This window comes from Mesoplodon mirus, assembly GCF_964341445.2.
Source record: "Mesoplodon mirus genome assembly, chromosome: 3".
NCBI lineage: Eukaryota > Metazoa > Chordata > Mammalia > Artiodactyla > Ziphiidae > Mesoplodon > Mesoplodon mirus.
The window spans coordinates 191,432,240-191,444,680 of NC_138978.1; positions in this window are offsets into that span (position 1 = coordinate 191,432,240).

A 12,441-nucleotide genomic window follows, 5' to 3' on the forward strand; every position below is an offset into this window, starting at 1 on the left:
AAAAAGCTACAGGTGGTGAAAACACTTTATCTGAGAGGAAACAAGAATGAAAATTACAGTGGACTTCTCACTAGATACAGATAAGCAGGAAATGAGTTGGGTGAAATATTGCAAATGTTGAAAGAAAAATCCCACCAACTTAAATTTCTATATCCAATAAGATTATTCTTCAAAAGTGAAGGAGAAATAAAGTCTTCCTCAAACAAAAACTGAGGCATTTCTTTAACAGGAAATCTGCTCTACAAGATGAGAGTTTATTCAGTTAACTACCAAAGTGTCAAGTGATCTTAACACACAGACACACACACAGAGACACACACTCCTGTATGATCCAGCAATCCCACTTCTGAATATATATCTGAAGGAAAGGAAACAAGATATTGAAGAGATTGGCACTCTCATATTAATTACGGCATTATTTACAATAGCCAAGACATGGAAACAACCTAAGTCCATGGATAAAGAAAATGTGGTGTATGTATACAGTGCAGTATTAATCAGCCATGAGAAAGAAGAAAATCCTACCATTTGTGACAACATGGATGAACTTGGAGGGCATTATGCTAAATAAAATTAACCAGATACAGAAAGACAAATACTGCATGAAATCATTTATATGTAGGATCTAAAATAGTCAAACTCATAGAAGCAGAGTGTAGAATGGTGGTTGCCAGGGACTGGAGGGAAATGTGGAGATGTTGGTAAAAGGTACAAAATTTGTTACGCAAGATGAATAAGTTTTGGAGATCTAATGTAGAGTAATGAAAAAATGGTCAACAATACTTTATCTTATACTTGAAATTTACTAAGAGGGTAGATCTAAGTGTTAATACACACACAAGAAAAAGTTACTGTGAAGTGATGAGTATGTCAATTAGCTTGATTGTGGCAATTATTTTTGTAAACATCAAGTTGTATACAACATTGTAAATCAACTATATTTCAACAGAAAAATCAAGTTGTACCTCTTAAATATGTAAATTTTTATTTGTCAATTATACCTCAGTAAAGATGAAAAGAATCAGTATTAGTTGATTGATAAAGAAAAAAATCAAGTTGATATAATTGACTTTTATAGAATATTCTATATAAATATATATAAATTCTATTTTATAGAACACTGTAACAACAGCTGTCCAACCTCCTATGCATCATCTACCTTCACCAAGATAGACTCCATTCTGGGCTTATTAATAAAACACACCTTAGTAAACTAAAGTAATAAAAATTATACATATGTGTTTTCAGACAAAAATGAAATTAAAGTAGAAATCAATAACAAGAAGATAGTTGGAAAATCCCCAAGTATTTGAAAATTAAAATGTTTGTAAATAAACCATGAGTAAAGGAGAAGTCTTAAGAGAAATTAAAAACATTTTGAGCTAAATTGCAAGTTATCAGAATTGGTGGGATGCAGTGAAAGCAGTGCTTAGAGGAAAATATGTATCATTCAATGTATATATTAAAAAGAAAGTTCAAAAATCAATAATCCGAGCTCCCACCTTGGGAAATTAGAGAAAGGTGAGCAAATTAGCCCTATGGCAAGCAGAAGAGGAGAAATAATAATTACAGCAGAAGTCAATAAAATTGAAAACAGAAACAGAGAAAATAAATCAAAAGGTGGTTATATGAAATTTCAATAAAAATAAATCTATAGCCAGGCTAGCCAATGAAAAAATAGAGAAGACACAAATTACCAGTGTCATAAATGAGAGGTCATTACTACTGAGCCCATGGGCATTAAAGGATAATAAAGGAATGATATGAACAGCCTCTATGCTGACAAATTTGATGAAATGGAACAATTCCTAGAAAAATACACACTACCAAAATTCATACAAGTAGAAAGGGCTAACTTGAATAGCCTTATGTTTATTAATGAGATTCAATCAATAACTTTCCAAGAAATAAACTACCATGCTTAGTTTTATTGATAAATTCTATTAAACATTTTAGAAATAACAGCAATTTTCCATAATCTTTTTCAGGACATAGAAGCAGACGAGTACCTCTTAACTCATTCTCTGAGGGTAGCAGTACCCTTGTACAAAAATCATATAAAAATATTATAAGAAAAGCAAGCTATGGACCAATGTCTTTCACAAATACAGACACAACATCCTTAAATATCCCACGTTGAATCCAGCAGTGTATAAAAAGAATTGTATACCATGACCAAGGGGATTTATTCCAGATATGCGCGGCTAGTTCAGAATTCAAAAATCCATCAATATAGGTCTTGAAGAAAAATCATGATTATGCCAATTCATGCAGAAAAGGAATTTGACAAAATCCAAACCCAGTCATGATAAAAACTCTCAAGGCACGTATGTCCTCTGTTGCTTCTCGTACTGGTAATTGTAGTTCATGCAATGAGACCACAGAAGGAACAATATGTAGACATATTGGAAAGGAAGCCATAAAACGGACTCTATTTGCAGATGGCGTGGTTGCTAATATAGATAACCCCAAAGAATCTGCCAAATAAAAACATGGAACTATTGCATATAGTAAGGTTGCAGGATACAAGGTCAGTGTACAAAAGTCAATGGCATTCCTATTTATAAGCAAAGAACAATTGGAACTTATAATTAAAAAACACTAACATTTTCAGTAGAACCAAAATTTTGAAATTTTTAGATACAAATCTAACAACATGTTCTTAGGATCTATATGTGGGAAACTGCAAAACACTGATGAAGGAAATAAAATAGATCTGGATAAATGAGTTGTCGCTTGTTCATGGATTAGAAGATTCAATATTGTTAAGATTTCATTTCTTCCTAACTTGATGTATTGCTTCAACACAATACTAATCAAAATCCCAGCAAGTTATTTTATAGATATTGATAAGCTGATTTTAAAATTTGTATGGCAAGGAAAAAGATGGAGAAAAGCCAGCACACTACTGAAAAAAAGGAAAATTGTTGGAAGACACAAATTACCCAATTTCAAATGCTACTATAAAGGTATAGGAATCAAGACAGTATGATATCGGTGAAAGAAAAGACATATAGATCAATAAGAATAGAGAGCCCAAAATAGATCCATACAAATACAGTTAATTGATCTTTGAAAAAGTGGTAAAGACAATTCAGTGGAGGAAAATGAGAACTTTTATTACAAATGATGCTGGAACAATTGAATGTCCATATGGGAAAAACCAAACCAAGACATAGACCTTACATGTTATACAAAAATTAACTCAAAATGGAGCATAAACCTCAATGTAATTTGCAAAAATAAAACACTTCTAGGAGAAAGCATAGGAGAAAATCTAGGTGGCGTTGCATTTGTTTAGATTTTTAGATAGACTACAACTCAATCCATGGAAGAAAATTGACAATTTGGACTTTAAATTTAAAATTTCTGCTCTTTGATAGATACTGTCAAAAGGATCAAAAGACAGGCCACAGACTGGGAGAAAATATTGACAAAACACACATTTGATAAAAGACTTGTATCTAAAATACACAAAGAATCTTTAAAATTCAAAATAAGAAAACAATGCAATTAAATAACGGGTCAGATATCTCAACAAAGATCTCTAGGAAGCTGGCAAATAAGTATATCAAAAGTTGCTCATCATCTTTTGTTTTTGGGAAATGCAAACTAAAACAATGATGAGATATCACTGTGTCCTCGTTAGAATGGCTAAAATCTAAAAGAACTAAGAAGAGCAGTTGCTGGTGAGAATGCAGAGCAAGCTGAACTCTCATTCATCGCTGGGAATGCGAAATGCTATAGCTATTTTGTGAGAGAGTTTTGTAGTGTCTTACAAAGCTAAGCATAGTTTTTCCGTATGACTGAGCAATTGCACTCCTAGATATTTATCCACCTGATCTGAAAATTTATGTCCAAACAAAAACCTGTACACAATTATTGATAGCAGCTTTATTCATAATTGCCAAAATACGGAAGCAACTAACATGTCTTCCAATAGGTAAATGGATGAATATACTGTGATATATCTTACAGTGGAATACCATTCAACAGTAAAAAGGAATGAGCCATTAAGCCAAGCAAAGACATGGATGAGTACATATTGCTAAGAGAAAGTGCCTATTGCTAAGTGAAAGCCAGCATTTAAAGACTATACACTCCGGTTCTATTTATATGACATTCTGAGAAAAGTAAAACTGCAGAGATGATAAACAGGTAAGTGGTTGTCAGGTATTTGGCAGTAGTTGAGGGAAAGTTGAACAGGTAAAACTCAGTGGATTTTTTTTTTTTTTTTTTAGGACAGTGAAATTTTTCAGTATTACACTGAAATGGAGAATACATAACATTGTACATTTGTTAAAACCCATACAACTTAAAAACATCAAGAGTAAACTTTATACAAATTTAAAAAATCATTTACAAAGTTGGGGGACTCCCGGTTAGAACATAGCAAAACAATCAAACTGTATTACATATTACATGTGCATGAAACAATTTCACTGAAGTGTATGGGGGGAAAGATGTTGACCCTAAGTAACTTTGCAAATGATTTAAGTAACTTCAGTGTGTAAGACAAAGGCAAAAGGAACTTACATGAGCACTATAATTGATAGTTTTTTCCAGTGGGTGTGTGGGTGAGCTATTCTGATACTGGTGTACATGTACATGGGAGTTGGGTGATTGACTAAATATATGGCAGGTGGTGGGGCCTGGGTTTGTCACTGCTGTAGTGGGAGGTTCCAGATAAGGGAAAGTGGATGATGTATTAATGGATGGGACTTGGGGACATTAGTATGCATCTGTGTTTAGCTTCATGTATATACAGGTGGTTGCATACCGATGCATTTACAGATGCTTGTATAGACAAGGGGTAGTATACATTATATTTCCTCGTTTTGTCAACTAAGAGGGCCTGGGAGCAGTGACACATTCCAGTGGCAACCAGCATACCTAGTGTTCAGATCTTGGTTTCCAGTATTGAGGCAGGAGATAGATGGGCCCCTGGGCTGGACAGCTGGGGTTTGTCAAGTGGAGTAACACTGAAGCTTTGTTCTCACCCGGACACTTCCAAGGACAAAGCTAGTGGCAGAAGCTGAGCTCTGTTGAAGTAAAGAGATAAGATGCCTGCTCCTGAGGTCAAGGAAAACTTCCCTGACTGCATGTGCACAGGAGGGCTCCTTGGGGGGTCAAAAAGGGAGGGGGCGCCACCCCATAATACGTGTGGACATGTACCCACAGCCTCTGCGTTGGGATCCATCTAAGCAGAAAGTTGCGCGCACATCTTGGGGAGGGTCCTAGGACCAGTCAGGTGTGAGAAAAGAAACAAGATAACTGGCCCATATAAACAAATACCCAGAAGGACTGCCCCGTATAAGAGATTTAAATCCCCTCTTTACTGCACTCCTCATTCAGGACGCGCCCCCTCCTCTCTGGGTGTGTATTTCTGCCCTGCTTCTGATTTAAATAAACTGTTTCTCTGTGTGCCCTCCCATATGCTGTGTCTCTAATAATAAGCTTTGTACCTGTTGTGCAGTTTTTGCCTCCTTGAAACATGTTTGCTTCCCAGCGGGGTAAGAATCAGGGAAGTTTGCTTCCAGCCTCTGGCCCCTGGTGGACTGGTGGCTAGGTTCAGTCCCCGGACGGTGAAATAAGATCCTGCTTCAAGACTCCTGTCACCCCAAGAACAGTATCAGTGTCTGTTAAATGAAACCAGGGCTCCTGGGATGGCTGTCTAATTCCAAGACTGAGGCAAGAAATATATGAGATGATCCCGAAGCATCTTCTAGTGTCAGAGAGTAAGGATGTTCTTAAGAAAACCCCACAACAATGGCGATATGTCAGACATACACAGGTGACAACTGAAAGAGCTCCCAGTGGCCAAAGCTGAAAAAAGGGCAGCAACAAAGTAAAGTACTATTGGACTATAACGCAAAGTATAAAATATTCATGAGTCTATATTGACATAAATAAATGAGTACATACATGGAGGATAAGGGACAAGGCAGAAGAATTCCAAATAATTTATGTAGATACTATACTCTTGAGGTGGAATGTAACTCCCAGTGCCTTAAGTGTGGGCTGCAGGAAATAACTTCTGAAGAATGCAGTATGTAGAAGAGGGGTAAAAAGAATAACTCTGTAGGCAAAGAACCTAACACCACTTCCTCATCCAGATGAACAAGGTTAAAAACAACAATAATAAGTGATACCAAGCATTCACCCTTGATATGTTGTGATGAGAATAGCACTATACCTCTGTGGGCTTCCTCCTCAACACCTATAACTTCTCAGTCTAATTATGAGAAAAGTATCAGGCCCCAGTAGATGGACATTCTACAGGATATCTGACTACGACTCTACACTTTCAAAGTCATCCAAGATAAGGATGACACTGCTACAGCCTCGAGAAACCTAAGAAGTCCTGACAGCTAAATGTAATACCCTACATGGGATCCTGGGACAGAAAAAAGGCATTAGGATAAAACTAAGGAAATGTGACTAGTGTATGGACTTCAGTTAATAATGATGTATCAATATCAGTTTATTAATTTTGGCAAATGCCATATGAATGTAAGATGTTAGTAATAATAGAAATTGGTGGGGGGGTATATGAGACTGTACTGTCTTTCTAACGTTTTATAAAGTGTAAAACAATCCTTAAAAAGTTAATTAAAATGAAAGAAAAATCACCTGCAAGTTTCTTGGTCTCTGGAAATACAAGCTTTATTTGTATTAAAAGCCAAAAATAGTCATCAGCCATCTTAATCGTTACAATTATGAAGGCAATCAGATATCCTCAAGTGAGTTAAATAAAGGAGGCTTGCTACTTTATCAAAACATGTTGTTTTTGTTCCTAATCCATTTGGAGAGCATATAAATTTATTACGGGCACATTGTGTTACAGATAAGTGCTATGCAGTTAACTGCCTTAAGGATAATAGAGATGGCAGACACTTACAATAGAGTATATGGATGCCTATTGTCTAGTTGTCACCAAGTTAATCTTGCAGGAGCTCTAGTGTATAACAGGCACACGGCAAGCAAAGGGGATTAAAGATTTCAGGAGATGGGCCTCCCTGGTGGCGCAGTGGTTGAGAGTCCGCCTGCCGATGCAGGGGATACGGGTTCGTGCCCCGGTCTGGGAGGATCCCATATGCTGCGGAGCAGCTGGGCCCGTGAGCCATGGCCGCTGGGCCTGCGCGTCCGGAGCCTGTGCTCCGCAACGGGAGAGGCCACGACAGTGAGAGGCCCGCGTACCGCAAAAAAAAAAAAAAAAAAAAATAAGATTTCAGGAGATGACTTTGAATGCCTATTCTGACTAGATTCCCTCTACCAAAGGTTCTGACAGAGCTCTCAAGAGGAAACTTAAAGGAAAAGGTGAGGTGAAAGCAATTTTTGCTTCACCCAGAACAGTTTCCCTTTCATTTGTTTTATTACTTCAAATATGTCCTCTGTTCCTTTCTTTCTTCTCTTTCCAGTATTTCCATTACACGTGTGTTACAGCTTTTGTCATTGTCCCACAGCTCTTGGATATTCTGTTTTTTCATTCTTTGCATTTCAGTTTTGGAAGTTTCTATTGACATATCTGTAAGCTCACTGATTCTTTCCTTGGCCAGGCCCAGTCTATTCGTGAGGCCATCAAAGACATTCTTCATTTCTGTTAGTGTTTTGTTTTTTTTTTTTTTTGCGGTACGCGGGCCTCTCACTGTTGTGGCCTCTCCCGTTGCGGAGCACAGGCTCCGGACGCACCGGCTCAGCGGCCATGGCTCACGGGCCCAGCCGCTCTGCAGCATGTGGGATCTTCCCGGACCGGGGCACGAACCCGTGTCCCCTGCATTGGCAGGCTGACTCGCAACCACTGCGCCACCAGGAAAGCCCTGTTAGTGTTTTTGAATTCGGCTGTCTTCTTTTGAATCTGAGAGCTTTCCTCTCTCTGTTTACATGACCCAGCTGTTCTTGCACGTTGTGCACTTTTTCCATGAGACCACTTAATGTATTAATCATAGTTAGTGGAATTGCCAGTCTGATAATTCCAAACTCTGTATATCTGAGTCCGGTTCTGATGTTTGTTTTGTCTTCCCAGACTATGTTTTTGCCTTCAAATTTTTTGTTGAAAACCAGACATGAAGTATTAGGTAAAAGCAACTCCTGTGGATAGGCCTTTAGTGTGAGGCTTTGTGTCTGTCTGGCTAGGAATTAGGCTGTGTTTGTTGGTTGCTGTATAGCTGTGGTGTCAGAGACTAAAATTTCATTAAATGTCCTCATTTTTGTTTTCTCTGTTGTCTTTGGGTTTTCCTAGAGACTATTTAAATAGGATCTGAGGCTTGTTCTTTTTAGTTTTAATCCTCTGTGATCCTACCAAAGCCTTATTTATGTGGCTTGATGGGGGAGGAGGGGCCATTTTATATGATGAGGTCTCATCGTTTTATAGGATTAGTCTCTTTGTGAGCTGGAGTTGGCTATTTCCCTTTTCCCACATTTAAGACCATGATGAGCTTGAGATACAGATTTTCTTTCTCCCCTGTGGGAGGCTAGAAGGAAGCTGGAGTTGGATATTTTCCTTCCCCAAGCTCAGTCAGGTTCTGGTATAAAAAGCTTCCCACGGGCTTCCCTGGTGGCGCAGTGGTTGAGAGTCCGCCTGCCGATGCAGGGGACACGGGTTCGTGCCCCGATCCCGGAAGATCCCACATGCTGCAGAGCGGCTGGGCCCGCGAGCCATGGCCGCGGAGCCTGTGTGTCCGGAGCCTGTGCTCCGCAACGGGAGAGGCCACAGCAGTGAGAGGCCCGCGTACAGCAAAAAAAAAAAAAAAAAAAAAGCTTCCCACGAGGACAGGCTTGCTAAGGAGAATAGATTGCTCTGAGTATACTTCACAATGGTAATTTTCCTCCTTCCCCTTTGGGGAGCAAGAGGGGATTTTTCTCTAGTCTTCCCAGTGAGAACCTCATGAAACTGTGTGGACCCCTCACAGGGTCTCCTCAAAATGCTAGTCTCCAGCTAGTCTGCACTGAGCCTCGAGCAACCATCCACCATAGTTTAAAGTGTTCCCACAGATATTGGCTCCAGCTGTGGGCTTCTGATCCTGGCCTCCTGTTCCCAGTGAGCTGGGGTTCTCTGTCTGTCTGTTGTTCCAGTGTTGGGGGCGGCAGTTTGCCCTGTGACCTCGGTTCTCTCATAGATCTAAGAAGAGCTGTTGATTTTCAGAGTTGTTTTTTTTTGTCTTGTGAGGATGGAACTGACAGCTTCCAAGTTCTCAACATGCTAGATCAGAGAAAGGAAGTCTCATTTGTTTTACATCTTTAGGGGTTCCCATGTCATTCGAATGGATGTTCTCTGTTTTCATGACGGTAGCTATAATTTCAGTGTGTGGTGAAATCACTCCTCATTTAAGAAGGAAGGTTATTTACCAGAGATAAATTTTTGGCTTTTTAATAGGCTTTAACTATTAAATGAATCCCTGCGTGTGTAGTGGCAGTACCTGAACAACGTCTAAAATAATTATCATGTTATCGAGAAAGTGAATTTGCAGTTGTTTAATGTATTCAGCCACAAAATTAATACAAGAGTAGTTATCAGATAATTCGAGCAGTGACTTCACAGGGGTACTTTTAATTTACATCCAGTAATGCAGGCAATTCTCATCCAGCTATTTGCATTTGACTGATGAGAACTGGGAGATAGCATAGAAAGTATCCAATGGATTTTCTTATAGTAGTAGACAAAAATGAATAATAAGAAACCCCCAAAGAAACAAGACAATGGACTAAGAGTTTTATACAGTATATGTGCCATGTGAGAGTTAACCAATTGAGCACTCGCTATCGTTTAAAAATACAGTGATAAAATTTTTACTTGTCTCCTATATAATTGTAGCAAATTATTTTGTCCCCGATGAGGGAATTGTGAGGTGTTCTTGTGCCTTAGACTCCCCTGTATCTCCTTAGTCGGTGACGCAGATGCTGTCTTGAAACATCTCTTTTTCAGATGTTTTTCTATTCAGGGCACAATTATTTCTCTCTTGAAATAGAATTATCTTTTAATGAACTCCATTTACATTTCTTTTCCCTATTTTTATGCTCATCTCATTGAATGACATGATCTCAAGAAAGTTTAACTTGTATTAATCCACAGTGGCGTCTCCAAAACTATCTTAATATAATCTCTCTGTATTTATTCTGCTGTTCATTGGTTTGCACTCTTCTTGCTCAGGTCCTCATATGCAAGTGTAATGAAAAAGCTCTGTTTACCCTCTTTTCCAGGTCATTAATGAAATGCTGAGACCTGGCTGAACACCAGTCCCTGGGCGCGACACTAGATTCCTTCCTCATTACGTGGCTGTCTGTTAATGATCACTCATGCCCAGTCCTTGCAGGAGTCATCCTTTCAAAGTCAATTTGAGTGAAGTTTTAAATTGAGGTTTCAGGAGGTACCATATCAAATGTTTTGCTGAAATCTAACACCTTTGATATCCATTTTGTAACCCATAGTCATTAATTTAAAAAAAGTTAACCAGTCACATCTGCCTAGAATGACTAACATACCCTGTTTTGTTTTCCTTTTTTTTTTCCTGACTGTTGGTAGGAGGTGACACTCAGGGATATCATTTTAGTGTCATGTTTATCGTAGATGACTCTGTAAGGTAACTAAGTTGGTTCATGGGGCACCTCCCAGGTGATTAGTTCTAGAAAAGTTATCGTAAACGCATGAGAGAATCCCTAAAAATCCTCTGTGCTCTGCCCACCTCTATACCCTTCTCAAACCCCAGGAACCACACTGACCAATTAAAAAAATTTTTTTTTATGTGATCAGAACATAGGTGTTGAATTTTTACTCAGGTATTATCTAGAAAGATGATTTATTTATTTATTTATGGCTTTGTTGGGTCTCTGTTGCTGCGCGCAGGCTTTCTCTGGTTGCGGCTAGCGGGGGCTACCCTTCGTTTCGATGCGTGGGTTTCTCATTGCGGTGGCTTCTCTTGTTGCAGAGCACGGGCTCCAGGTGTGCGGGTTTCAGTAGTTGTGGCTCGTGGGCTCTAGAGCGCAGGCTCAGTAGTTGTGGCACATGGGCTTAGTTGCTCCACGGCATGTGGGATCTTCCAGGACCAGGACTCGAACCCGTGTCCCCTGTATTGGCAGGCGGATTCTTAACCACTGCACCACCAGGGAAGTCCACATTTATCAGTTTTTAAATAAACAGTTTAGATCAGAGTTTGGCAGACGGCAGCCACAGACCAGTTCTAGCCATGCCCGTTCATGGGCCAGTTGTCTCTGGCTGCCTTCTTCCTGTGACGGCAGCGTCCGTCAGGTGTGTCAGAGACCCTCAGGCCCTCAGAGCCTGAGATGTTTATTATCTGGCTCATTACAGGAAAAAAGTGACTGAGGTTAAGACTAATATTAATGCTTATTATAAATTGTCACCAACAAAAACAGGATCTGGGACACATAATCGAAGAACACATTGCCTCGGCTGCTGTGGGGTGCATGCTTTGATAGGGTTATATTTATGAGGTCAAATAACTGTACTGAACCCTGGCATCCGTGACAAGGAAGTGGATTCAAATTTAGTAACACTGTCTAATTCTGGAATGAATCTCTGAAGTCCAACTCATAAAACAGTAAAAATAGAATGTCATTCCTATCAGATGAAGTGATGCATGTTAGGTTACATGTCATAAATAAGAAGTGGAAGACATAGGTATGGTTTGACATCCAGTGTATATGTAGGACGGATAGAGAAACTCTCATACATTCAGTCATTTGACAAATATTAAATGTCTGTTAAGTTCCAGCCATTGTTTTTCTGTCTAAGGATAAAGTATGTACTTTTGTGGAACTTCTACATTACTGGAGAAGGGAGACTGGCCATACAAACATAAGAATATGTAATCTATTGAGGGGTAATACATGTTATAAAGAAGCATAAATCATGGTAGGCTGATAGAAGAATTACAGTGGGCGTGCACTATTTTATACAAGTTGTTCAGAAAAAGCAGAGACCTGAAGAGAGGAGGGAACAGGCCAAGCAGGTGTCTTTGTAAAGAGCATTACAGTTAGGGGAACAGCAAGTGCAAATGTCCTGAGGTGGGTCGTGGGTTGGGTGTGTCAGAGGAACAGTAGGAAGCCAGTGCGTGATTGGAAGAATGACTAACATGGTGGTCGGTGATGAGGTTCTTGTCGGCTACTGTAAAGAATCCAGAATTTTCTCTGAGTGGGAAAGAAACCATGAGAGCGTTTGAAGTTGAGGAGTGAGCTGATAGACTTAGTTTGAGCACGGGGACTCCAGCTGCTGCGTGGAGAAGGACCACAGGGGCGATTATGGACGTAGGGGATCCAGTCAGGAGGTAGTTACAACAGTCCAGAGCCCTCCCCTCCCCGACTACCGTATGTGACTTGTTGGAAAGTGGCAAAGGCAGTGGTGGGAAGTGAGAGTTCTGAATGTATTTTTAAGGTGCAAGTCTTCTAGAATTTCTGATGGATTAGATAAATGGGGTGTGACAGAAA